General features: G+C 39.6%; 1 long non-coding RNA gene across 1 annotated transcript in view; it reads right to left on the bottom strand.

The window, feature by feature from the left end:
- Positions 1–471: 471 nt before the first annotated feature.
- LOC140698240 (uncharacterized) overlaps positions 472–27,859 on the bottom strand; it is a 53,263-nt gene continuing 25,875 nt past the window's right edge. The window contains exon 3 of the long non-coding RNA XR_012075881.1: positions 472–714. This is a non-coding gene — a long non-coding RNA (uncharacterized lncRNA). The remainder of the gene's footprint in view (positions 715–27,859) is intronic.

Below are 27,859 nucleotides of genomic sequence, written 5' to 3'. Positions count from 1 at the left end.
GTAAGTTGTTTAGAAAACAATGATCTGCAATCCCATATCACTCTGAGGTTCTGGTCAATTATGTGGGTTGTCTGAGATACTCGACCCCTTCTGTCCTGCCTTCCATGCATAGAAATTGCTCTACTTCTCCCCGTGGCAGAAAGACATAGCAGGAGCCCTGGGAGGCTGACTGAGGCCCACCTTCCTGGACACATCACACCACAAATTTCACACTTGACGTGTAATTTCAGAAGATGGCCGGGCCTTGGCAGTCCCTCTACTTTCCCAGGCTCAGGCTGCGGGAATGGAGGCACCAGTTCAGAGGGTGCTGATAAACGCTTAACAACCAGCTCTCCAGGGTGCGCTGGAAGAGGATTTGCCCATTTCCAGAGAGGAACACCCTCACCACAGCTGATTTCAAATTACCCACGTGATACCAACAAGCTCATACAACTTCTAAAAACGTGACAGTTGGCTCTCAGAAGCGGGGACAAGACAGACCCAGCACACTACGGCGCAGGCCTCCTCGACTTCAGGGACCTCAAGCGTATCCGAGGTTTCTGTCACTAGGGTTGAGGTCAAGGCAGGCAAACAATCAAGTGTCAACCTTCCATTTTCAGTGACAGCCTCGCATCTAATCTCTTCTTTGTCTTCTGACTTCCTTTCTTCTCTGGTCCAGAGATTCAGGAACAGAAAAAAATAACCCTTTATCTAATCTTCCAAATCCATTGACTCCTGGAAATAGAAATAGATTAGCCAAGAATTTACTTCTTTTGTAATCTGATTTGTCTGTGTTGTCCCTTCCCTACAGCAATGAAGGCAGGACATTCAACTGTTGAAATGGAGGAAACTGGGTTTAGGAAATCTTAAAGGAAAAAAGTATCAGTTTGTATCTCAGTACATACTATGCCACCACATAATCAAAATAATCTTCAAAAGATAAGTAAAATAATGATCTCTTACTTAACAACTTATAATTTACTTGCACATGTTGACCTGAATCAAATAGACTGCAGATATTTCTTCAGCAAAGATGGGTTCATTTAGCCGAGAATTGCAATTTGGTGAGCCACAGGCCAAGTCCCCATGTGGCAAGGAAACCTCTATACAGGGGAAAAGGAAGTCGGGAGGTCTACAGTACACAAATCATCCATGGCTTTTCAATTGGCTGAGTCCTTGCCAGGAAAAAAGAAGACTTTCTTCTTCTCTGTTGGGCTCTGCTATCATCGTAAGGTGTGAGAACTCCCTCTTCTGGTCTCCCGACTCTATTTAATTGAGGTTTCTGTTTAGTAATTTTTTTTTTACACTCGACAAAGATTTATTGCATACTATTACAAGCTTATTAAGTATCAGGGTCCATGAGTAAGGTTGGCTAATCTTGAAGAGTTCACAAATCTCACAGACCTATTCTCTAACTAGAGGACTGGTTAAAATTATATATATACACACACCCCATATATATAATTTATTATAAACCACATGTAAAATATATAAAGTATGCACACCACATATAAAATACATACATACACTATACATACACAGATATCTATAGTGTGTGTACACTTCAGTGTTAAAAACAAAAACAAACAACAACAAAAATAAGAAAAAAATTTACCATAAAAATCACCTTTACAAAGGAGTCAGGGAGAGCTTTGTGCTCAGAGAGAGGCTTCCAGCTGCTGGAAAAGTTCTATTTCTTGATCTAGGTGGTACTTACTTTGAGGTTCCCTGACTGGTAACTATACATGTATAGTTTCATGTCCTTTTTATTATGTTATTTTCTTATTTTGAACACCCCTCCCCACCACCTAAGAGATTTTGCTAGTTGACTATGTCAAGAATTTTTTTAATACCTCATATTTTCAGTCCTAAGTATAATCATCTTCTAGATTTCCTAGTAAGTTGAGAGTTTTTAATATTCCTGAGGGCAGTTGTTCTAGAGACAATATCTCTGAGGTTTTTTCCTAACAGCTATAAATATTTAGCCCTCATTTTCTTTTCTAAACAGAAATGGACATGTTTTCTCCTTTTCACCAATAGGATATTAAGTTAAACTGTGCTAGGGTTAAGTGTTCATGATGGCCTAATCCTGAACAAAAGGGTACTTTTCTTGTGGATGGGTTTTCCAAAACATTAGGGTATGTGAAACCACCAACATACTCAAGACAAGGCAATGATCCTGCTTTTCCAGAGGACAAGGACTGGGACGAGGATCTCAATTCAGACTTATGACTCAGGAAGCTTGGACCAGCAAGAACAGGCAGTGACCCCAAGAATCAGGGTATGGGGCTAGGATATTCCATAAACTAAAAGAGAGCAACGAAAGGGAAATCTGCAAAAATTTCTTAAAGCTTTAGATCAGAGAGCACTGCCTAGATGTTCAAAAGCCTCACAGCAGCTTCCTGACTCAGCTACTTACTAATTATGTGACCGAAGCCACTCACTCCACCTCTGAGCTTACTTCCTCACCTACAAAAAACATAATAACAATAACTACTTTGGGGGATTTCTATAGGACTATGATACTGTACGTTGTTGCATGCCTGGCACACATATGGGTACATGACTACGGCGATGTATTCATTTTAACAAAATTATACAGTAAAACAATCTGGATGGTTTCTAGATTTATTTTGTTAGCATTTTACTGTGGAAACTCCCCAGGAGCCAGTAGTACATTTATTACCCAGGGACAGATGCTTTGTGCCTACCTTAAGGTTATCTAATGGCTGGTACTAAAAGAAATGAGCAATTATAACCAATTGGCAGATTCCATCTGGAACACACTATTTGCAGTATTTATGTCAATAAAAATAACTTAGTGTAGAAATGTTATTTTTAACCTGCTCTGAGTGCACATTCTAACACATATTTCTGAAACTCCACAGAAGTGCTCAGGCCGCATGTGTGGAAGACACAAGGGAACTTTTATCTCCCACTCTTCTACCTGCACTTTCAGGTCTCAGGCCTTCAGCGAGGCTTTTAAAACAACCTCTCAGAAAAAGCTCCGCATCTCGTAAGGACAGTAGAGCGGTCACGGAGCCATTAATTCAAGGGACCGGCACTGGATCTCAGAAACATCTCTCAGTCCTTGAGCTAGAGACTAACCTCACTCTAACTCTCAATAGTTAGTGTATCCAGACTCCGTGGATTTTGCTACCTAATTTTCCAAAATAACGGTCAAGGGAAAATTGTGAAACTCCTGACAATTCGTCCCTGACTCACGTGCTCTCACCTAGGAAAGTGCCGAGGCAGGTCCCTCCCTCACCACTCCCATAGAAATGGGGGATTCCATCTCCTTCACTACAGCTATCTTTCCTGCCAAACCTGCTCCCTTCCACCCACGACACTGGCACTCTTCTATCCAGCCCCCAAGTTCCAGAAATTTCCTCAAATCCCAAATCATCACACAATATTTGGCATTTCATGGGACTCCAATGCAACAAAATGGTGGGAATCCCCTCCCATTACTACCAGTCTGATGACATCCCTCCCATTTATTTACCTCAGTAATGAACCAAATGACAACCTGATTTTTAAAAACCCCCTTTCATCAATCAATCAACAATTGTTACTTCATTGTGTCACCATTTTACTTAATCCCCCTCTTCACTCCTCAGTCCTAATCTGCTTTTCCTCATCCAACCACCCACCAGAAGGAACTTCCCCAACAAACTGTAAGGAGATTTCTCTCTAGACTGCCTCATGACTCCATCACCCCACCGTTCAACTGTTTCTTCATCCTTATCCCAGTATAACAGTTCACTGCTTCTTGAGTGGTGTTAATGGTTTTGCTTTATAATCCCATAGGACATTCTGAGTCCCATAGGGCAGGCTCTTGTCCGCCTTGTCCATCTCTTTGTTCCAGCACCTAGCCCAGTGCCTGACAGTCTATCAGAAACAGGAAAGGATCTAAGATTTTACCCTACTTGCAAATCAAAAGTTAGCCTGATGCTGACAGAAGACACAACACTCTGGAGCGGAAGTGAAGGACAGCTTTTTAATCACAGCAACAGCAGTAGCCAGAGTATTGGCACTTTTGCCACAGTCCCTTGAGCCCAGTTCCATAGGCTGACACCAAAAGGGGCAGATGATACCTGCACACACAGTGGGTTGTGATACAATCCATAAACCCTGAGTATAAAGAATCCAAAAACATTGTAACAGGTTGTGAGCATGCCTGCCCTGCGCTCCAGAGGGAGACATGGTCTCTATCTTCCAAGGCCATTCACAATATGAACATCCGTGAAAGGGTGTTCTGGGACAAAGGGCAGCCAGTGCCTTTCCTGTAAGACGCACAGGAACACCAAGAAACTTGTCTGTCAACAAACAGAGCATCGAAAAATATTTGTTGATTGAGTGAATAAATGAACTAGACCACCAGAGCACCAATCCAGCCTAGGTGGTGGAATTTAAAATATTAAATAAATAAGTAACATAAAAAATAAAAAAATAAAAAAATAAAATTTTTTTAACAAAGTAATAAAATAGGAAGTTTCCTTTTTTCATTCTCAAAGACATCTATTTACCCAGTGGTGTGCTGGCAAAGGTTTAAACCAACTCTTGGTTTTAAAGCATTTTTCAATTTCCTTGGCAAAAACATTCTCACCAAGACCAATGACAAGCTACTGATGTCACAGAATGCAGAGCTGTGTGACACACACAGCCGCATACCGCTGTCTAGCATTCCCATCGCACAAATATAAAACACATAAATCACCTCAATCAGTGGCTTTCCCATTAGTCATGTAGTAAAAGTGCAGTAAAATAATTAGAAAGTAATGAGTTTTGAGTGTATGCTACCTTAGTTTTAAAAACAATTTTATTCAGTTGTAAGTTTATATGGTTTAATTTTTACTAACATCTTTGTTTAACAACTGGCTCACAAAATTCCCAAAAATGTACTACCTGGCTCTTGCAAGTGGATGCGGTGGAGCTCCGGTACCCCACAGCCCAGACCACTGCTCCTTCCTGCCCTTCCTGCCTTTGGTGTCGCTCTGGTTCCTCCAGCCCCATTATGTATTTCTTTTCCAGATCTTCTCTCTCTCAAACTGAGCTTCTTACCCTACTCCTCAGGGCACAGCTCTGCCTCACTTCCTATCTCTACCCCCGACCCCGCCCCATTCCCAAAAACCTTGGGGTCTGTGCACACCAGCCCATCCCTCTCCTGCCAGCCCAGCCCACAGCCCAGCCCGGTGAGGGGCCGGGAACCAGGGCCACAGCAGGGGAAACCGCCACTGGATTTCCAAGTGAGACTTTTCAGTGCATTTTCTCATGGAATCAGTCAACTTCTTGTTATGCTCTTTGGGTACCATATTTTAAGTACTTCATGTATTCTAGTCGGGATTTATAAAACAAATTTGAGATTCTGATCTCTCATTTGATACGAAAGATGCATTTGGACTTTGGAACTTATAAAGGAAATTTGGAAAACATATTCAAACAGAAGACTACTTGATATATATTTATATATTTTTGATTTATTGATTTGCTGTCCACCAGAGGGCAGCAAAAATTTTTATACGTGGATAACATCTACTCATTACAGAAACAGAACAAACCAGCATCGCTACTTGCTAAATAGAAAACCATTAGAGTCTTAGGCAGCAAAATTACTTCAAGTTTACATGGCAATAAACAAATAACCAGAAGACTTTATTTCTTAAGAGTTAAAAAAATACGCATATTTCTATTTATTTTGGGGGAACTTCAGTATTATGAAGAAATATCACCATTAGGCTCAAATTTCATTTTTCACTTCAAAGCCTCAATGCAGTAGTCCCCTTTATCCACAGTTTTGCTTTCCATGGTTTCAGTTACCTTCAGTCAACTGTAGTCCAAAAATATTAAAAGGAAAATTCTAGAAATAAACAATTCATAAGTTTTAAATAGCAGCCCTTCTGAGTAGCACAATGAAATCCCTCACCATCCTGCCCAGAATGTGAACCATCCCTTTGTCCAGTGGGTCCACACTGTATACCCTACCCATCCACTAGAAAACAAAGTATATATAGGATTTGGTACAAGCCACAGTTTCGAGCTTCCACAGAGGACTTGGAACATTACGCCCATGGATAAGGGAGGACCACACTATTAACTTTCTTAGTAATTGAATCTACAGTTGGTTACTCATTGACCCGTTTAACATATATCATTCTACCATTTCTCATGTCTAAAACGCCACACTAGCAATCACCACTTCTGGGGCCTAACGTGAGGAATACAAAAATGACTGCCCATCTGTGTTAGTCAGAGCTCTCCAGAGAAACAGAACCAACAGGAGACACATATGTATAAAGAGATTTATTCGAAGGAACTGGTGTACACAGTTATGGAAGCTGGAAGTCTGAAACCTGTAGGGCAGGCTGGCAGGCTGGACATTCAGGCAGGAGTTGATGCCGAAGTCTCGAGGCAGAATGTTCTCTACTCAAGAAAGCCTCCGCTTTTGCTCTTAGGGCCCTCAACTGACTGGGTGAGGCCCACCTACATTATCAAGGTTAATGTCCTTTACATCAAATCAGCTGACTGTAGATATTAACCACATCTACAAAATGCTTTCACAACAACATCTAGTTAAGAGTTTAACCTAACAACTGGTTACAAGAGCCTAGCCAAGTGGACCCACAAAATTAACTATCACATTGCTCCAAACCATTTCCCCTTTCCAAGTACCACGTCTCAGAAATGTCATCCTCGGAAAACCATGCTTTAAGTCATGAATCGCTCATCCCAGACATCATCTTCTAAATGCATGTATCTTTGGTAGGTGAATACACCTACGCAGACACTAATGTGTGTCTGCCAGGTTACCACATGTGCTTCTCCAGTCAGAAGAGAGTCTGTGGCATTCTAAAAGCACCGAGCAGTAGGAGGTTCTGAGATGCTGAAAGGGAAGCTGTGAACCACCACCAGTATCCTAATTTTACATACCACTTCCCGTCTCCAAAAGAGCTGGTATTTGGGGTATATTCTAAGAAACTACATTTTTGTTGTTTTTAGAAACTGCAACCACCTTGTAACTCAGCAACCAACAACTACTGCAACTGCAATGCCTCACTCTCCAACTCTTGTTCAAGGTGCTATGCAAAGTTTCAGTTCAAAATGCCTGGCTTAATGGGCACATGAAAAAATGTTCAACATCGCTAATTATTAGAGAAATGCAAATCAAAACTACAATGAGGTATCACCACACAGCAGTCAGAATGGCCATCATTCAAAAGTCCACAAATGATAAATGCTGGACAGGGTGTGGAGAAAAGGGAACCCTCCTGCAGTGTTGGTGGGAATGCAATTTGGTGCAGCCATTGTAGAAAACAGTACGGAGATTCCTCAAAAAACTAAAAATAGAGTTACCATATGATCCAGCAATCCCACTCCCAGGCATATATCAGAGGGATCTATAATTCGAAAAGATACATGCACCCCAATGTTCATAGCAGCACTATTTTCAATAGTTAAGTCATGGAAACAACCTAAATGTCCATCAACAGATGACTGGATAAAGACATGGTGTATATATATACAATGGAATACCACTCAGTGATACAAAAAAAATGACTAAAATAATGCCATTTGCAGCAACATGGATGGACCTGGAGAATGTCATTCTTGGTAAAGTAAGCCAGAAAGAGAAAGAAAAATACCATATAATATCACTAATATGTGGAATCTAAAAAAAAAAAAGACAAATGAACTTGTTTACAAAACAGAAACAGATTCACAGACATAGAAAACAAACTTATGGTTACCAATGGGGAAGGGAGGTAGGAAGGTGAAATTGTGAATGTCATAAAAGACAAAAATTAAAGGCAAAGACAAAGCTTAAAGGATACTAAGGAGAGATCACAAGTAAATCACTACATTGGATGTTGTACTAGAGAGAAAAAAAATACTATGAAGGGCAGTGTGGGTCAATTCACAGAGTAGAATATAAACAGTGGATTGAACAGAGGTCAGGGTTGTTTTATTTTTGTTTTTAGGTTGGTAACTGTGCTACGATTGTGTGGGAGAGTGTCAATCTTAAGAAGAGACTGGGTTCAGAAAAAAATAAGTAACCTGCCTACATGTGAAGAAGGAGCAAGAGACAAAGGAAATGGAACAAACAGTAAGTGAACCAAGGCACAGGGTATAAGGTGCTCTTTGTGCTGTTTTTGGAACTTTTACTGTTTTCAAATTACTTCCAAATTTAAAAAAAATTAATTTTATCAGGATTAGCTCTTCTGTAATAAATTCATCTATATGTTTTAAATTGACAGTAATATCACTTTGAGAAATCAGCTCATCAGGATTCTGTCTAGCTCACATCACATCACAATATGAGTGGTGATGGGGAGGGGAAGGCACCTTCCTATGTCCATAAGTCAGGGACCAGAATCCTTCCCATCAGAGGCCTCATCCTTTGGTTCCCTAGAGTCCTCTCCAATCAGCCAGGAAATAAAAGAGAATCACACAGGGAAGATCCTCCATGCGCCAGTCTGGAAATGTTCCCATTATTCCCGCTCACTTACCACTGCCCAGAACACTCACATGGCAACACTCACCTGCTAGGGAAAGTGTGGTCTACCTGGGGGCTCGGAGAGCAATGGCATCTGCCAAAACTAGTATCTGATTTTACAGAGATTTGAGGACACTTAACTGCAAAAACAGTGAAGAAATAACCCCTCCTGAGAAAAGCAAGCAGAGAAAATTATCTTGAGATAAAAAAAAAAAATCTTAGGATCAAAACCATGTGTCTCTCTCTCAAACTCTTTGTCCTCATGGAAGACAAATAGTCAAGATGGTAGAGTGGAGCTGAAATTGGAGGGGTCTTAATTTCAGAAACTGAGATTTCAGAAAACAGTCACAGAAACTATTGCATGTGTGGGCACCATGGCATTACCAGTAGAAACACAGGGCCATGATGCCTGCAAAACTAGGCTGCAGCTCAGGGACGACGTACACACCTGGGATGGGTTTCTCACTGTGGAGGATTTACTCCTCCCATCTGTCCATCCATTCTCCTCCCTCCTAGCCTTCTCCTTCCAGGAGCATTTCCAATTTTGCTTTTTTCATGAATTCTCTTTGCTCTAGGTCACAATAATTTCTTTCGATTTGTCTCTCTAGCTAATATGAAATGTTTTAGACCAACGATTCTTTTTTGTGTTTAGAATAATCATTCAAGATTCAGGAATGTAGTTGGTCTCCATTGTGTACACCTTACCCTTAGCCCAGTGTTGGGTCCATAAAAAGGGATGAATAAGTATTTGTCACTTGGTTTGCTTCCATTTCTGAAGCTCGGTCAGAGGAGTGTCTCCCTGGAACACAGCGATCTTAGCTGGGGACAGAAAATGTATGAGTTCCTCTCCAGCATATTCTCAAATAAGGACTAGTCACTGTTAATAAGTGATTGAGCGTAGTCACTTTGAATAAAGTGCAAAAGATAATCTTTTTAATCACATTCACTTTCTCCCCCCCTAAAATTCTCTTACGAAGACCCTGCTGATCTCTAAAAATGACAGACATGGTCTAGTATCTGCAGGCTGAAATGCGCGTGGCAAAGCAAGCATTGTGGACAAAGGACTGATTTCCAGGTTTTGCTCCTCCGGGCCCCAGACGCAGACAGCCATTTTCGGGTAATGTCTTCCCAGTCCAGTCATCTACAACAACGTATGAGGCATGCTTTAATTCAAGAAATTGTGACAATAAAAACACTAATTTAGATGGAATGGATCTGCACTGTAAAACAAAAAATGACAGTATCTTCCTATGTAATGTACTACTAATAAATATAAATATAATCATAATTATATGAGGAACAAAAATTAAAAATGGCATACAGAGAATTCTAATATTAGTTTCCAGTATTCTCCTCAATATGTCTTGGGTGAAAATCCTTAGCCAAGGATGAGTAAGGGAATCATCACTAATGGAGTTCAGTCCAGGTCTGATTTCTCTTGTCTCCCTGTTCCAATTTCTGCATCCCTTCTGTTGAAAGCCACACACCATGGTTTCACAGGTGTGCACCACAGGTCACTTTCTTCTAGCAGATGGGTTCTTCTTACTATCTGTTCACGGGCTCGCTCAACGTTCCATTTAATATCTGCTCTTGGTAGTTACGTTGTTAACGTGGGTGTTTCCACTGTTCTCCACTGGGCCTGCAGAATGCCATCGGCCACCTGTCTCTGTTTTGAGCTGTCTGTGTCCCACGGGGAGCGTCCACTTTGGGCACACTCCGTGTTCAGGTGAGGGAGATGGCTCTATTTTCCTCACACTTGAAGAGGAAGAAAAGCTACCTAATGAGAGCAAAGTTAAAAAGACACCCCGTCCTGGGAATGCTGTGCTTACTGCCCCTGAAATAGTGTCAACTTTCGAAGGAGAAGTTGCAGCTCAGGAGTGTTTAATTCTGTCATGCTCAAGATCAGGTGGGCAACAGTAGCAGGTGCTCTATTTTTCAATATTTCTATGGGAAATCTAGCCAAGTATTGGGGAACAATTGCTTTCTGAAATACATATAAAAACTAAATCAGTGACAAATGCAGAATACCAGGTATCTTAGAGGAGAATTTTGTTCGTCAGTTTGACGTTTCTGCTTTCTCAGATTTCTTAGCTGAAATATCTTAGCTCTCTTCCCTGGAGGAAAGAAACACTTCTTATATTCATAAATTGTGTTTCTAATGTTCACATAACAAAGGCTGTAAGTGTTTAGTCTCAACTGTAAGAGTTCACAATACTCCTTCACGTGACCACTCTGAAGTGAACAGAATCATGCTACACACGTCAAACGTACTTCTCTGCTCACTTATCTCTGGTTCACGGTTTGACACAGTTTCTAACTTTACTCCACTAATTCAGTCAGTTACTACACAACCCCACTGAAGCCAAGGCCGTGGAGTTCAATTTAACATGAATCAGTTGTAGCTTCACTCTGTTTGGTAACAAACACACTAAAGCCTTCCTCTTGATCAGTCCTCCTACAAATCCATGTCAAGGGTCATAGGCAAAATCAGACGAGACATTCATCACAACTATGTGAAAAACAGCTCCAAATGCATGCCCTGACAAGGGTCAAAAGCACCAGAGGCTACAGGGAGGATGATACGCCTGAATGGTTTACAAATCTTACAGCAGCAGTGGTAAGAAGCATCTTTCTTACATCACTTATGTTGAACTGAAACAGACTGCCAGATGTTTCTCCAGCAAAGATGGGTTTATTTGGATCAGCAGAGAACTGCAATTCGAGGTCTGCAACCATGGTGAGGCACACGCAAGTCCCCACAGGGCATGGGGAACACACATTTTCATAAAGGAGAAGAGGAAGTTGGGAGGGTACGGTAAACAGATAATCCATGGCCTTTCACTGGCTGCGTTCTTGCCGGAAAGAAGAGGAGTCTTTTTCGTCCTATAGGGCTCTGCTATCATCGCAAAGAGTGCGAGCTCCCCCGTCTGGTCTTCCAAATCTATTTAATCGAGGTTTCTATTAATTTTTCACACTTACAATATCATGAATTGTCAGAAGATATACACTTCTGACTAGGGCAAATGAGTTTAAATTATCACTTAAGTAACAACTTTCATGATGAAAATCATGTTGTATAATGAGCTATAATTCAATTCATCATTCAAATATAGAAATCCAGCTCATTTGACACCACCTAATCAAGATCAATCCTGCATCTCTCATTGGCTTTATTTTTATCTTTGTCAAAACTGACAAGTGCAACAGTGCATCTGCAAATGTGTAGTCAGGATTTTGTCTCAGAACAACTGACATTAAGTTTCATGAGTCATTTTGATCAAAGATCTCTCTGCTTTTAAAAGTCTATTTTAAGTTTCTAATGTAGCCAAAGGTGTGCCATACTTATGAATAATATGAGTATCAGACATGATCCACTGTATTGGTCAAAGTTCTCCAAAGAAACAGAACAGGGTAAATGTATATATAAAGAGTCCTATTTAAAGAAATGGCTCACATGACAATGGAGGCTAGAAGTCCCAAGATGTGCAGTCAGCAAAACCCAGGGGAGCCAAAGGCATAAGTCTAGTCTGAAGCCAGGCAGCCTCCAGGTCCAGGAAAAGTCGGTATTTCAGTTCATATATAAAAGCAGGAAAAGAGCAATGCCCCAGCTCAAAGCAGTTCCCTCTTACACAACCTTTTTGTTCTAGTTAGGTCTTCAGTTATTTGGATGAGGCCCATGCATGGTAGGGAGCCCACTGATTCAAATGTTACTCTCATCCAGAAACACCCTCACAGACACACCCAGAGCAATGTTTGGCCAAACGTCTGGGCACCCCAGTGACCCAGTCAAGTTGACACACAGAATTAACCATCACACCCACCTACACAAAAAACCTATCACTTAGGGAAGAAGTAAGACAAGCACCATAAACCACAGCAAACAATGACAAAATGATATATAATTAAGTACTAATTTGAATGATAATGCCCATAATTCCTATGAAACTTTAGAAAGGGAATAATCAGAGAATTGCTGGTTAATTATATACTAAATATGTTTTCACTTGTGTATAAGTGATAAATCCAAAGAAATAAAGAGTAAGTAAGGATTTATCATTCAAAACACATGTCTAAAATGACATAAAAAATGAAGGCAAAAAACCCTCAAGCACAGACATGAGGGCGAAAAATAACAGACGGCTTCAGCATTTTTCCTGTATAAATCCTGATTCCATTTTATACCTCCATGTGAAAGATTGCTTTAGCTGAGAGAAGATGGCTTTTGATGCCACATTTTCCCAAAACACCTGCTGGTCTTAAGGTTTCAGCAAATAATTCAGCCTGCTGGGAATTCTTAGGTTATAATTTTTATGTTCATAGCTTCAAAAAAAATTTAGAGGTTTTCAGCAGAAGGGGAAAAGCAAGTGATGCCAGACTAAATGATCTCTGAAAGTAACAGATATTATTCACTGCCTTGGCTTGCTACCCAGTATCCACTGGATTCTATTCTTTCACAGGGAGTATTTTAACAGAAGAGATACAAAGAATTATGTCACATCCAGTTATTTTTCCAAGGATTAAACAATGGCATATAAGCAATTCCACAGGCCAACCTTAAGAGCAGTGTTTACTGGAAACTAATACTATAAATTATTATGCAAAAGTTGACAATATCTCTTAATCTTTCCTAAAGATATTAATCCCGAACAGTATCAGAGTCATTGAAGTGTCTATAGCTGAAAACCTATCACCTTTCTTCAATTTATGCTTCAGTAGATCTAGATAACTCTCCAATCTGACACAACCACAGTTTTGTAAAGCTCAACAGCTGACTGAATGCCCTCTTTCCACCACCAAGAGTGGCAAAATCTACTCCATTTTCCTTCATTCTCCCAGATGTCTTATGACAGTGATTTTCTGAATGGTCACTCCCCACTGAGATCAGACAGGTTGAAACAGTTCTGTCTCTTAAAATTTTCCTCATTCTAGAACAATCTTCCTCAACTGTGTAAGATGAGGTGCAAGTAGATGGAAGTGAGCATCCCCACCCCCATGACCAACACTTGCTACATGGAAGGCCGAGAAGCCCAAAGGCCCAAAACGGGGAGCTGGGGAGCCTTGTGATAAGAGATGTGAAGGATCTGGCACTGGGAGAGTGAGACCATAGTACATGGGACCCTGGAGCACATGAAAGGGACTACAGAGGAGATCCCAGCAGGAAACCCAGGTAGATGAGATGGGACTACCTATACCTTAGTGGACACTGGCCAAAGAAAACCAGGCACTGAATAGGCTAATCACTCCTCAACAGAAACCAGCAAGAACAGAGCAGGCAGCCCAACTCCAGAAGGCTGCCTCCACGCTGCATTGAACAAGCCAGTCCTCTCTCAGAGTACACACGCCATCTCGGGGAAAGAAAAGACTATGAGAGGTGAGGGGAGAGAATGCTGACTGGGAGTCTGGATTTTGAACTGATGGAATATTTTATTTTTATTCTACCACCTGCCTTAGAGACTAATCACAAAGACTGAATCAATCACAAAGAAACTTCTGTTAAACCAGAAGAGGCTGAGTTACCCTTAACAAGAAAGGTAAGTGTTTTCTACCACACTCATGCTCCCACTAGCTGAAAAGCTGGGATATCCAGAGCTAGACTAAGTTTACTTATAGCAAATTTTTAAAAAGCAGCATATTTTGTGCAGATTTGTATTGTGATGTAAACTTTAACCCCCAAATGCAGAAATGAGCAAGATGTAGTTCGTATCTTCTTTGAACTCACATTGTTTATGGGTGAAAATTCCATAAGAACGTGGTATGATAAATGGAAAAATAGAAATAAGTATAAGCACAAAGTTAGCACAAAGGAAAGAATGATAAAATACATGTGGAAGAAAGAAAAGCCTTCCTAACAGATAAAACTGTATTGGGTTTTAGAGAATGAATATGAGTTCCCTGCAGTAAACAGAACAGTAAGTCAAAGACACAGAAGAGTGGAAGAGTTAAGTGTTCAGTCTAGACTTAAAGAGAGAACAGAGAAAAGTAATCTTCAAACAGAATTCCATTCTCTGGTGACTAATGCTATACTTAGGGGGTAGAAACTACTTTTGTTTCAAGATGTTAAAATTCTATTTTTAAAGAGAAAAATTTTAACAGTGTATTCAGTGTAATGGAGAAAAAAAAAAAGCTGTAGGACTGTTCAGCCACCAAAAGCAAGATGTGACATTTCAAAGAGAAATTTGTGAGGTTATTGTTCTTGTCCTCAATCCAGAAAACAGACTCCAGATGGTTACAAATATTTATTTCTAAGAAGTAAAAAATGAAATCTGTTTTCATTCTATCCAGTCTCAAGATCTTCAGTAATTTCCAGCTTTAGAGAATTATAAATCTCCATACAGGAGGTGCTAGATGTCACTAACTAACCGTTGTGTTTTGAAATGTCTTCTTAACAACTTCTAAAAATTTTGATCATAATAATTTTGTGTCGTATTGACAGTAACGGGCATTTTTAGAGCCACGACCTTATATATTCTTTATAATTCTTGCTCAGATATTGTTATGCATAATTTCTTTAGGTGGTAGTTTACAAACAAGTTATGCTTCAAGTAATCTCAACAGAATTTTTTTCAAAATTCTTTTTTAATAGACTTTTTTAGAGATGTTTTCAGGGCAGAGCAAATTTGAGCAGAAAGAGCAGACAATCTCTATATTCCTGCTGCCCACACATGCACAGCCTCTCCCACTGTCAGCACCCCCAACCAGAGTATATGTTTGTTTTAATCAATGAACCCATATTGACACATCATTATCACTCAAAGTCTACAGTTTACACACAGGACTCACTCTTGCTGTTGTACATTCTATGGGTTTGGACAAATGTATAATGACATGTATCCACCATTACAGTATCATACAGAGTAGTGTCACTGACCTAAAAATCCTCTGTGCTCTGCCTATTCATCCCTCCTTTCTCCTTAACTGCTGGCAACTACTGATCTTTTTAGTGTCTTCATTTTTTATCTTTTCCACAATGTCATATAGTTGGAATCATACAGTATGCAGCCTTTTCAGATTGCCTTCTTTTACTTAGCAATATGTATTTAAGATCCCTCTATGTCTTTTTACAGCTTAATGGTTCATTTCTTTTTATCCCTGAATAGTATTCCACAGTTTATGCTTTCACCTATGAAGGACATCTTGGCTGCTTCAAAGCTTTAGCAATTATAAATAAAGCTGCCATAAACACCTGTGTACAGGCTCTTGTGCGAACATAAATATTCTCTATTTGGTTTTAATGATTCTTCTTATTGAAGTACAGTTGATTTACAATATTATATTAGTTTCAGGTGTACAACATGGTAATTCAATATTTTTATAGATTATACCCCATTTAAACTTATAAAATATGTGCTATATCCCCTGAGTTGTACAATATATCCTTGTAGCTTATTTAATTTATACATAGTCATTTGTATCTCTTAATACCCTACGCCTTTCTTGCCCCTCCCTCCTTCCTTCTCCCCACTGGCAACCACTACTTTGTTCTCTATATATGTAGGTCTGTTTCTGTTTTGTTATATTCATGTCTTTATTTTTTAGATCCCACACATAAGTGATACCCTACAGTATTTGTCTCCCTCCATCTGACTTATTTCACTAAGCATAGTACCCTCCAGGTCCATCCATGTTAACACAAATGACAAAATTTCATTCCTTTTTATGGCTGAGTATTCCACTGTGTGTATGTATGTGTGTGTATACATGACACATCTTTATCCATTCATTTGTTCATGAACACTTAGATTGCTTCCATACCTTGGCTATTATAAATAGTGCTGCTATAAACATTAGGGTGTATGCATCTTTTTCAATTAGCTATTTCATTTTCTTCAGATATAAACCCAAGAGTGGAATTGCTGGATCACATGGTAGTTCTATTGTTAGTTTTTTAAGGAGCCGCCATACTGTTTTCCACAATGGCTGCACCAATGTATGTTCCCACCAACAGAGTATGAGAGTTCCCTTTTCTCTCTGTTCTCTCCAGCATGTGCTATTTGTGATCTTTTTGATGACAGCCATTCTGACAGGTGTGAGGTTTCACACCTCATTGTGGTTCTGAATTGCATTTCTCTAATAATGAGCGATGTTGAACCATCTTTTCATGTGCCTGTTAGCCATCTGCATGTCTTCTTTGGAAAAATACTTATTCACGTCTCCCCATTTTTGATTGGATTATTTGGGGGTTTTTTGATACTGAGTTGTATGAGCTGTTTATATATTTTGAATAATAATCCTTGTCAGTCGCACCATTTGCAAATATTTTCTCCCATTCCGTAAGTTGTCTTTTTACTTTGTCTACCGTTTCCTTTGCTGTGCAACAGCTTTTACGTTTAATTAGGTCCCATTTGTTTATCTTTACTTTTATTTCTTTTGCCTTAAGAGGCTGATCCAAGAAAATATTCAAACATTCAGAGTGTTCCATCTATGTTCTCTTCTAGGATTTTCACAGTTTCAGGTCTTCTATTTATGTCTTTAAGTCATTTTGAGTTTACTTTTGTATATGGTGCAAGAAAATGTTCTAATCTCAGTATTTTATATGTGGCTCTCCAGTTTTCCCAGCACCACTTATCAAAGAGACTGCCTTTTGTCCATAATATACTCATGCTTCCTTTGTCGTAGATTAAATGACCACAGGTGTGTGGGTTTACTTTGGGGCTCTCAATTCTGTTCCATTGATCTATGTGTCTGCTTTTGTGCCAATACCATGCTGTTTTGATTACTATAGCTTTGGTATAATCTGAGGTCAGGGAGCATGATACCTCCAACTTCATTTTTTTCTTCAGGATTGCTTTGGCAATTCTGGGTCCTTTGTGTTCCATATAAATTTTACAATTTGTTCTAGTTTTGTGAAAAACGTCATGGGTACTTTGATAGGGACTGCATTAACTCTGTAGATTTCTTTGGGTAGCATGGCCATCCTAACACTGCTACGAATCCTTCCAACCCAAGAACATGACATATTTTTCTATTTCTTTGAATCTCCTTCAATTTCCTTTATCAGTGTTTTATAAACACGTATCAGCACATAGGCCTTTCACCTGCTTGGTTAAGTTTATTCCTAGGTATTTTTTGACACAATTTTAAATAAAATTGTTTTTTTACTTTCTCTTTCTGATATTTCATTATTAGTGTATAGAAACACGACAGATTTCTGTATATTAATCTTGTATCCTGCTACCCTGCTGAATTCATTTATTAGTTCTAATAGTTTTGGAGTGGAGACTTTAGAGTCCTCTTATAGAGTGTCATGTCATGAGCCTGGCTAAACACTTACAATTTGTTTATCTTTTCAAAAAAACATCTCTTGGTTTCATTTATCTCTTCTATTATTTTTTGTTCTCTATTTTATTTATTCCCTCTCTGATCTTTATTCCTCCTTTCTGCTGACTTTGGTTTTTGCTTGTTCTTCTTTTTCTAATTCCTTAAATGGTAGGTTAGGTTGTTTATTTGAGATTTTTCTTGTTTCTTGAGGAAGGCCTGTTTTGTTAAAATTTCCCTCTTAGAACTGCTTTTGCTGTGTCACATAGATTTTGGAAAGTTGTGTTTTTATTTTCATTTATCTCAAGGTATTTTTTGAATTCCTCTTTGGTTGCTTGATTGACCCGTTGGTTTTTAAATAGCATGTTGTTTAGCCTCCATGTGTCTGTTTTTCCCATTTTTCTTCCTGCAATTGATTTCTAGCTTCATACTGGTCACAATTTCAATCTCCTTTCTCCACCTTGTTTGGGGTATAAGCAAGCATGTGCACACTCTTCATGAGCAGATTCTAGTTTTCTTACAGCCCCACTGTCAGTCCCACTGGTTTTCAAACTAGCTAAGAGGACTCATCCTCCTAGTGGTTAGATCCCAGAGCTGGGATGACCAATATGTGGTTCAAACCACTCACTCCCCAGGGAATATCTCCAAGCCTGTGTAATTCTCCTCCTCCTAGGGGCACAGATCCCAACCTGACTATTTCTCTTCCCTTCCATGTTACAGCCTTGGTTGTATAAGAGTCTTTCTGATGGTCTCCAGTTTGTTTTCAGTGAGAACTGCTCCAAGTGTAGGTGTAGTTTTGATGTGTTTGTTGGGGGAGGTGAGCTCCATGTCCTCTTATTCCTCCATCTTGATCTCCCCCACTCAACAGTATTTTTACTAGTTATATTTTTTCAGGTGAATTCAAAGATAAGGCTAAAGAATACAATCTTGATTTCTTGTGAAAAGATGCACATTTAGACCATGCCAAAGACTGTGAGTACTGGTCTTATAGATACACTGTAATGGCCTAGGGATTCTAGGAAGGCCCACTTGCCCAAATATATTTCACTGACTTGCCAATGTGCCTAGGATGCTCTATTGAAAATTCATGGCCTTGAATTCCAAAGATTTATTGACCATGATTAATCCTATATTAAAGTGTCCGTACCCTATGAGGACTATCATTGAGATATTATCAAAGAGTATCTTTCAGTAGCATGTCCCACCAGGTGTTTGATGCACAAGAAAGGAACCCTATACTCAAGGTTGAAAAGTACTAAACATTATTTTTCCCTCTTAGTTTGTCACAATATATATTAGCTTTGAGAAGATCAACAATTAGGAAAAAAATCTTAAACTTTTTAAAACTCAGCAATTCCAAAACTCAGTTGACATTGAGACTCTTCTGGCTACTATGAGAATTAATAACAACAGCTAGCTGAAAGCAGGATACCAAAAATTAAACAAAAAAGGGACAACTGGATTGGGGCCAGAAAGCAGTGCTCAAATGACTAAGAGAATAATAACAGTGAGTATGAACTCTTGCCAAGGAGAAACTGAGTGTATTCAATCCTTTTCCTTGGATGGATCCTAGAGTTAATCAGGACTTTCTGGTGGATACAATTCATTTGTCCAGACAGCTTTCATTTTATTGGAGGTGAGTCCTTGCAGAATCACCATCAGGAAGATGCATTTTAAGATGTATCACTATTATCTAAAGACAAAACAGGAGACAGTCACATGGACTTTCAAGAACATTATCTACTGTCTCATTCAGTGTCCCTTATATAAAGCGCCACATTGAAAATGCTTTTCAGAACTTAGTGCTAAAAACAGTTTTGCCTTCTCTAAGGAACTGAGATGCTTCCTCCTCTCCAAAAAGGAGTATTAAGTCTTTCTATTTGAACTGATTACCAGGAAACCCAGAGCTAAATGTCAGAGTAAATATAACAACCACATAGCATTTATGGCCTAGATGTTTGGGATCTTCTATCCTATTCTTACTGATGCATCCTCTAGTCGTGACTCTATTTCTCATTCCCCATTAGCTTATTGTCTGTGCTTGTTATAAGCTGCCATGAGCCCACTTGGGAATATGAGAGGGCATAGGTGAGGGGATGGAAAGATAAATAAAGACAGAAAAACAGAAATGACTAGCTCCTGCAAGATTTATATGGAATGCAAAAACGTTACCTTATATGGGGCCTGGAATATTGTTAACACCTAATAATTTTAATATTTTAACTAAAAAAGTATTTTCAGATAATATTTGCCCCATCAAGATATTCAGGAAGATAAGTTTATTACTGAAAGATAAGTCAAGGATACTGAGCATGGTTTAGGCTGTCAGCTCCCACCAGTACTTGGGTTGAAGGGATTCTACTGGGGATAGGCTGAGGAGTGGCAGTGAGGACACACCAGAAATAGGACACATAACCTGACATGTAACATTCAAGGGAGACTCCCCTATGGATCTGCAGAGGGCTTAGGGTGAGTTCACCATTTCTGCTGAAAACAGGTTGACCTGCCAATAAGATAAAGTTAGGACAAGGTGTGGCTTCCAGGGGAGTGGACATACAGACACACACACATACAAACACACACACACACACACACACACAAAGCTAACATGTTTGGGTGAGGAGGTATGAATTTGGAGAAGAAACCCCATATTATCTATTCAGAATGTATTTTGTAGCAAGGATAAATGGTAGAACAAGCATTTGTGTTCCAAAGAATTCAAAAACATGTCAATATATAGTTGACTGCTCCCATCATAGAAATCACATTCAGATATGGCCCGTGAATAACATTGCCAACTTTAATATCCAGTAATAAGCTGAACCACAGCTTACATTTTGTCTGTTTTTTTTTTTATGAAGGTACTGTGAATAGAATCCAGCACCTCATGCATCCTAAGAAAGCACTCTACCAAAGAGCTATTACCCCAACCCCTCACAGCTTACATTTTAACGTTATAACTTGGGGTGTAAAAGCCCCCTCTCTCACTCCTGAGAGACTAGCGGGCAGAGAATAGAAATATCAGAATCTATAGAGTTGGGGAAGCTGTGACAGAAGCGTTGATTCTGATTATGGCACAACCATGGCCTGGTCTGAAGGGCACCTTATCCGTGACATCCTGCAGGGTAACCATTCTGAGGACATTATTGGAGAGGGGGTAGCACTACTGCTAGTACTAATTTTCCCAAGGGAAACTACATTGACTACGCAAAAACAGAGAGGTTTCCAGATCCTGCCACTAGCACTGGGGGCATATAAAGTCAAATAAAACACGGATCTTGCCCTAAAGGGGTTAGTTAAGGGTCCCAAAGTTCTGACTTTTTTCTTACAAGCTGACCTTTAGTCAAAATCCTTGCCCTTCTGTGGCCGGGAGAAGGTGACATATGCAGCTGAGAGGAGAGTTGTGCTCTTAATGGGTACACTTGCTCTGGGCTCTTTGTTTCTCTCGAATTTGCTCTGAAACCTAAACTGAACAGCCTTTGCAGCCCATCACACCTTCCTGATATACAAGTTGCATATCATTGCCAATAATTCTGTTATTTGGAATCAGTGAATGGGGGTAAGAGCAGGTGGGTGCTTGCTAAATAGGGGTTTTTTGAAGGAACTTCTGGTTCTCTAGGGCATTATGTCTCCTAACCTCTCATTTTCCTCTAATGTCATACCTATTTCTCTCATCCCATTTAGAACCAAATTTCATTAAGATAGTTCTACCCTCACCATCTTTATTTCTCTGTCTCCCATCCACTCCTCTGCTTACTCCCTTCATCACTCCACCAAAACCACCTTACTAATATCCAGATTGCCTCCTTGTCAAGAAATCTGAAGAACAATTTTCAGTCCTTTTACTTAAGCTCTCAATAACATTCCACACACTTGGCCATGTCCTCCTCTTAAAACCCTCTTACTCCTTGACCTCTGTGAGACTAGACTCCCTGGGACTGTTTTTGTTTGTTTGTTTGTTTTTCTTTTTCCTGTTCTCTAGCCTCTTCTTCTTACGCATCTTATCCTTCTTACCATATCTCCCCCAATCTTTACCTGAAAATTGTATATGGGATTTCCTCAGGAAAATATTCCAGACACTCTTTTAAACTCACTCTGCATGCTCACACAGGGCCAGGAGTTGAACAGAATGTCACCCACTGGAAATATGTATCCTGTGCAGATTTACATGGGGATAATTTCACCCCCTCGCACAGCTTCACTTAGCGCCTCTTTGCCAATAACTCCAACTTTGTATTTCCAGCCAAGAGCTTCCTTTTTAAGACATAACCATATGCAGACAGCCTAAGCAACTCTCTGTATATTTTACAGGCACCTCATTACTTAATATATTCAAAACTGAGCTTTGAGACCTGATATTCCTGCAGTGTTATCTCACAGACAGAAGCCTAGTTTTCCTTAATACCTTTGTCTCCATTACTTTTCATGTCCAAACACCAACTACAGACTGCCAATTCTACCTTCTAAATACATCTTGAGCCACTCCACTTCTCTTCACCCCAAGGCCACCCCCATAGGCCATGTGTCCAAATGAATCCTCACCTGGACTAGTATGACATCTTCTAAATGATCTTCCCGAATCATGTCCTGCCATCCACTAGTCCATTCCCCACACAACAGCTAGAGTACGCTTTTGTAAGTGTGTAACAAGCATGAATTCCATAGATTCAGAGACTTCACAATGTGCAGAGCTGTAACATCCTTTAGTTCTCTGAAAATTAGCTTAGTTCCAAAGCCCCATAGGTACTAAGAAGTTAAAAGCTTTATCTTGAAAAATCAAGGGACATTACATCATTTGGGTTAAATACTCCAATTCAGCCCATCAGCCAATTCAAGATTTTCCTCAGGATTCTCCAAACTGTTCCTCCCTCCAGAGAATGATCTATGATCCTGTGATGATTATATATTGTTCTGGCCTTGGAAGAGTGAGGTAAGGGGTAACTTTTCCATAATCATTCTTTATCCTTAGTGACCTCTGTTGAGATTTACCTCATCTTGACTGACCCCCATCAATGATGTCTTCTGTTCTCATTGAGTAGAAAAGGGGCAGTTAAAAAAAAAAAGGGACGTAAGCAGACAAAAGAATTTTAAATTGGTCATTGCGTATGACCCCCATTTCTCTTGGAATATGGCATAAGTATGAACCATGTAGTCTTGCATGAACTCGCTCCTCCCTCACTTGCTAGGTAATTTACTTCCCTCTCCTCTTTCTTGGGTTCTACCATGTTGATACTCAACTCAAATGCATTAAGTTCTCCCCAGATCCGGGGCCTCTGCTCACGCTGGACTGCTGTACCCTCTGTAACATTTTTGTCTTGATTTCTAACCTCATCCCCTCACTTAATTATCTCCTTACTACGTCGTAGCTAAAATACGACTTCCTCAGGGAAGCTTTCCAAACTAGCTGTAATCACTGTTTCTCAAGCTCCAACAGACTGTACTATTCATGATCGAAGTAAATTATACTCAACAAATGAATCCCCTACACTCTAAGCTCTATGAAGAAAGAGACTATGACTGTCACATCCATGGCAAGATTATTAGCCACAGTACAGTGCCTGGTCCATTGGAAGCCCTCAGTAATCCTGTTTTATTTTGTTTCACTTAACCCAATAACCACCCAGCCTACCATTTCTTCATTGCCTTTAGCAGGTGTATCCTCCTCAGATGTTGGTATCAGCAGACTGTTGCCTTAACCTGGGGGTTCTCTCTGCCTACCCTCTATACAAAGGATTCTATACATCTGTACGTCTATTCACCTGGATTAACCAGCCATATGCTATGATTTCAAAATACATTTCTTCCCCCCGATCACAAGCTTCAGATTTTTATATCTAATTGTCTACTAAGTATTTCCAACTGGATGTTACACAGACACTCCAAACATGTTCCAACTGAGCTCATCTTTTTCCTACTCCTCCACTCCAATCATCACCTGTTCCTCCTACAATTACATTTACAATTGCACTTAATGGTGTCATCAACCACCTAGTTTCCTAAAGCAGAATCTTGTAGTCATTCTAAACTCCTGTGTACCCACATCTTTTCATTCACTAACTAATTATTCCTCCCACATGGTTCTATAATCCTTCTCCCATCCCTACTACTGCTGCCTAATCAGGTTTCCATTCTTTCTTACCTTGGCTACTGAAATAGACTCCTAATAACTCTTTTCATCTCAATTTTGCCATCCTTTGAAGCTTCCCCCACATAGCAGCCAGAATAACGTACCTAAAATTCAATTTCACTATACAGTTTCTGAGCTTAAACCCTTTTCAAGGCTTTCCATAGCCTTGTTACTCAGTTAACACTATTGTCCCTTTATAATTTGACTCTACTTTTTCACTTCTACCTTCTACTTAACCTTTGAATGATCCCCAACTGCTTTCAGTTCCTACTAAGCAGTGATGCTTCCTTCATGGTGTCCCCAAGCCTGAAATGTCACTCAGCTCCTACCTACCCTTCAAGATTAGATTCTGGGGAAGTCTCTTCCAAGAAGCTCAAACCTCTGGTTTAGACTGAGTCACTCTCTGCTCTCCCACAACCCCAAGCCAACCTCTCATTATTACCACATAATTTGAGATGAGCTGTTTATAGTCTGTCTTCTCCAGCAAACAGCTGAATCCTTGAGAACTGGCCCAATATAATATCTGTGTTTGTGCCCCAGGATGTAGTGGACAACCTGGCACATGCTAGGTATCTAAAAACAGCTATGGTACTGAAATCTCTGTGGTCACTTAGATTCTCTGTGACAGAACCTATTATCTATTTTACCCCTTCTTTCTGGTACTCTGTTGAATTCCAATTTCATTCCTGGTAACAAGGTTCCCAGCTCAGTGATGACATTTCCCAACCTCCCTTGCCGTGACCAAGAAGACCAAGGCAATGTAAAAACCACTGCTGACTTTCTGGAAACCACTTTAAAAGAGGTTGACTCAAATGGAGAAAGAATGCTTTGGTCACTTATTCCTCCCCTCTTCTACCTGAAACATGTTCACAATGTCTAGAGTTCTAGGAGACACCATATGTCCTTGAAGATGCAAAGCCATGTGCTGAAGATAGGAGTCTGGTAACCTAATGACCATGGAGCTTTCATACAAGCCTAGCACAGCATCCTTTTAGACTTTTGTTATATGAGAGACTATGATCCATACTTTGTTTAGACTGTGTCTCTGTTACCAGCAACTGAATGCAATGGTAGCTGCTAGCTCTGAATAAAATTTTCTTCTTAAATGATGCAACAGAAAATTAAATTTGATCATGAAAAAATAAAAGCTTCATTGGGATCATCTAGGATACATCTATTTCTAAATATATCGTCCAGAAACTGGCAGGTTGGATGATCTTTAATAGATAGTGAGCTACTTTGTTTTTCCAACTGTTATTTAACTCCATGACTTGTCACTTTAATGGAGTTGGAGTTCCTGAGGTAATTACGTGAGTAACTTTTATAGTACTCTTATTCACAGCTGGTAACTATTATGGGGGCTTCGTAATGCCAAATTAAGAAATAAAGACAGAGTAATTAGAGTTCTTTTAAGGATTTATAATCAAGAAAGCATTAATAGACCATGATGTGTTTACATGTATCTATGTGTATGCACAGATATAAATCTTTACACAGATAGCAAACATAAATTATTATTTTTTCACTTAGTCTCTCCATCTATCAAGTATAAAATAAAACAACGAAAACAATACCACATTGACACACACAAATTTCAAACATACACTGGATTCTGGGTCTCCAACGTAACCAGTATCATGTCTTGTGTATCTAATGACTTACTCACTTGTGGATCTTGTTCCCCACACAGGGCAACCACAGGCCATTTTCAAGCCATAGTGACTCAGTTTAAATTCTCTTCAGTTGTGACCTAGACCTTGGCAGCATGTGGCCTCTTCTCCGGACATTTAAGGGTAACTTTTCAACAATCATCAGTGTCCATTCCCTGAGTGACTCTAAACTGCTTAGAGTCTGTGCCACCACTGGCTGTTTCTGCATCACTTGCTAGAGCTTCTCCCTCCCAGTGGATGGTCACTCACTGTGTGCAATGATTTCTTCACTCATTCCTTTCTAAGCCATTTAAAGTCCACGTAAGACAAAGTCTTGATCCAACCAGTAAAACATTTATTTTGTTTTGTTTTTAAGGATCAATAATGATAGGATATGAGATGAGGGATATTCAAACTGTAAATGTCATATCTTGATCCTGATGTTTTGCATTTAACAGGTGCACATTTTTCATAATAAGCAGTTTGCCCAAGATTCATTCATTCACTGACTTACCAATATTAAGTACCTGCTGCATGCTTAGCACTGTGGATACTATAGTGAGCAAAAACAGGTATGGTATCTAGTTACATGTTGTGGGGAAGACAGGTATTATGTAAATTATCATAAACACAAGTTCACAATTGCAAACTTAAAATTAGTGCTAAAAGGCTCCTCTCCTACCTCACAGACATCCAAGAGGCTATCATCCCCGGCTTGCAGGGGTTTGAGTCCTCAGAAATATCCACTAAATAAAACATAACTCTCAAGTTTTAGGTTGTACATTTATTTCAGTCGACAACTGCTAAGTCTTTAGTACCTAGAAAACTGTGTGAACATATTGGATATTCAATATTTTAATGAATGAATGAGTGAATGAATCTTTTCCCTTAGTCCTAACAAATTCTAAATTTTGTTTGAGACTATTCCAGTGGATCAAAAACAGTGTTCTTAAATGACTATGTCTGATCTTATTCACTTATATTTATTTATATGTAATAAAACTCCCCAATTTACTTTTTCCTTTTTTTCTCTGCATCCTTCCAATCTACGTATATTATACAAATTTTAAATGAGGAGAAATCAGTTCAGTTTGTTCTTCTTTCTCAACATCTGCTGGTTTTTAGAATAATAATGCCACTGGTTGTTTCTGATTCAAACACAGTGTGAGGCTTTGTTTCTTACAAGTCAACCAAGCAAGCAAACAATGAGAATTACTCCCAGCTTGAAGAGGCACATTGAATCTCGAAACTCAGTGCATGCCCCCAACATGCTAAAATCAGCACGATCTAAAATCATCATCAATTCCTCTTTGACCTTGTTCCTTCAGAAACCATACACACTCTCACACACACACATAATTCTGATATACAACAAAGTTTTCCAATTTTTTTGTGGGGATTCTTTCATCTCAGAGATTTGCTTTTAAATTGATTCCCAGAGTATGCTGGGATCTGACAACAGTTAAAGCTCTGGAACAAAGAGGGGTGAGGGTGGGATGGAAGAAAAATTAGCTTCCCTCAGCCAGGTAAATCCCTTAGATGGGTCTATTAAAGGGCTTGTTTAGAGTCATTAAGCAAAGAGGAAAGTGTATCATCGGAAAATGAATGAGGGCTGCTTCACTGGCAACAAAGCTCAGTGGGGAGTTGCAGTTCCTCCCACATAACAAAACCTCCATTTTTAGCATCCTATCTTTTCCTCATCAATGCCAAGACTCCACATCAGACATATGACAGGGCCATGAATTCAAATGACATTGAATCTAGGAAACCCATAGACTCAATGTATGCGTGTGTGTTTTAGTTCTCTCAACCCAGTGACTGCAAGAAATGTGATGTTCCTTTTGCAGAGTCAAAAAAGGTCACCGATTTTCAATCTATGCCTTCAGGAGAAAACTGTACTGTTATCATGAGTAAATTTATCTCTTTAAGCTTTGTGGAAACTTTAATAGCAAACACTACACAGTTCTTGCATAGTCCTTCCTACTGGCCTCCTGCAGAAGCTAAGTGGTCCCCAAAGCCTTCTTTCAATTAGCTCTACATTCCAGGGTGAAATTTTTAATATATTGTGTCACCTCTGCATACCATACTTTACCCGAGACTCACTGCTTACTAGCAATAATGTTCACTACCTTTATCTGTGTATCAGTTAGCTACTGACACAATAATGCTGTATAACAAAACTAGATGGCTTAATATAATTACTTATTCTTGCTCCTGTAACTTCAGGTTGGCAGAAGTTGGCATATCTAGCTTCAGCTCAATTGGACTTCAAGATGTTCTACATATGTCCCATCCTCCTTGGACCACCAGGCTAGCTGAGGCATCTTTTTCTCACGTGATAGCAGAAATGCAAGA

This window comes from Vicugna pacos, chromosome 1 (assembly GCF_048564905.1).
Source record: "Vicugna pacos chromosome 1, VicPac4, whole genome shotgun sequence".
Classification (NCBI taxonomy): domain Eukaryota; kingdom Metazoa; phylum Chordata; class Mammalia; order Artiodactyla; family Camelidae; genus Vicugna; species Vicugna pacos.
The sequence above is the reverse complement of the archived record's forward strand: the minus strand, read 5'-3'. Positions and strand labels throughout refer to the sequence as shown.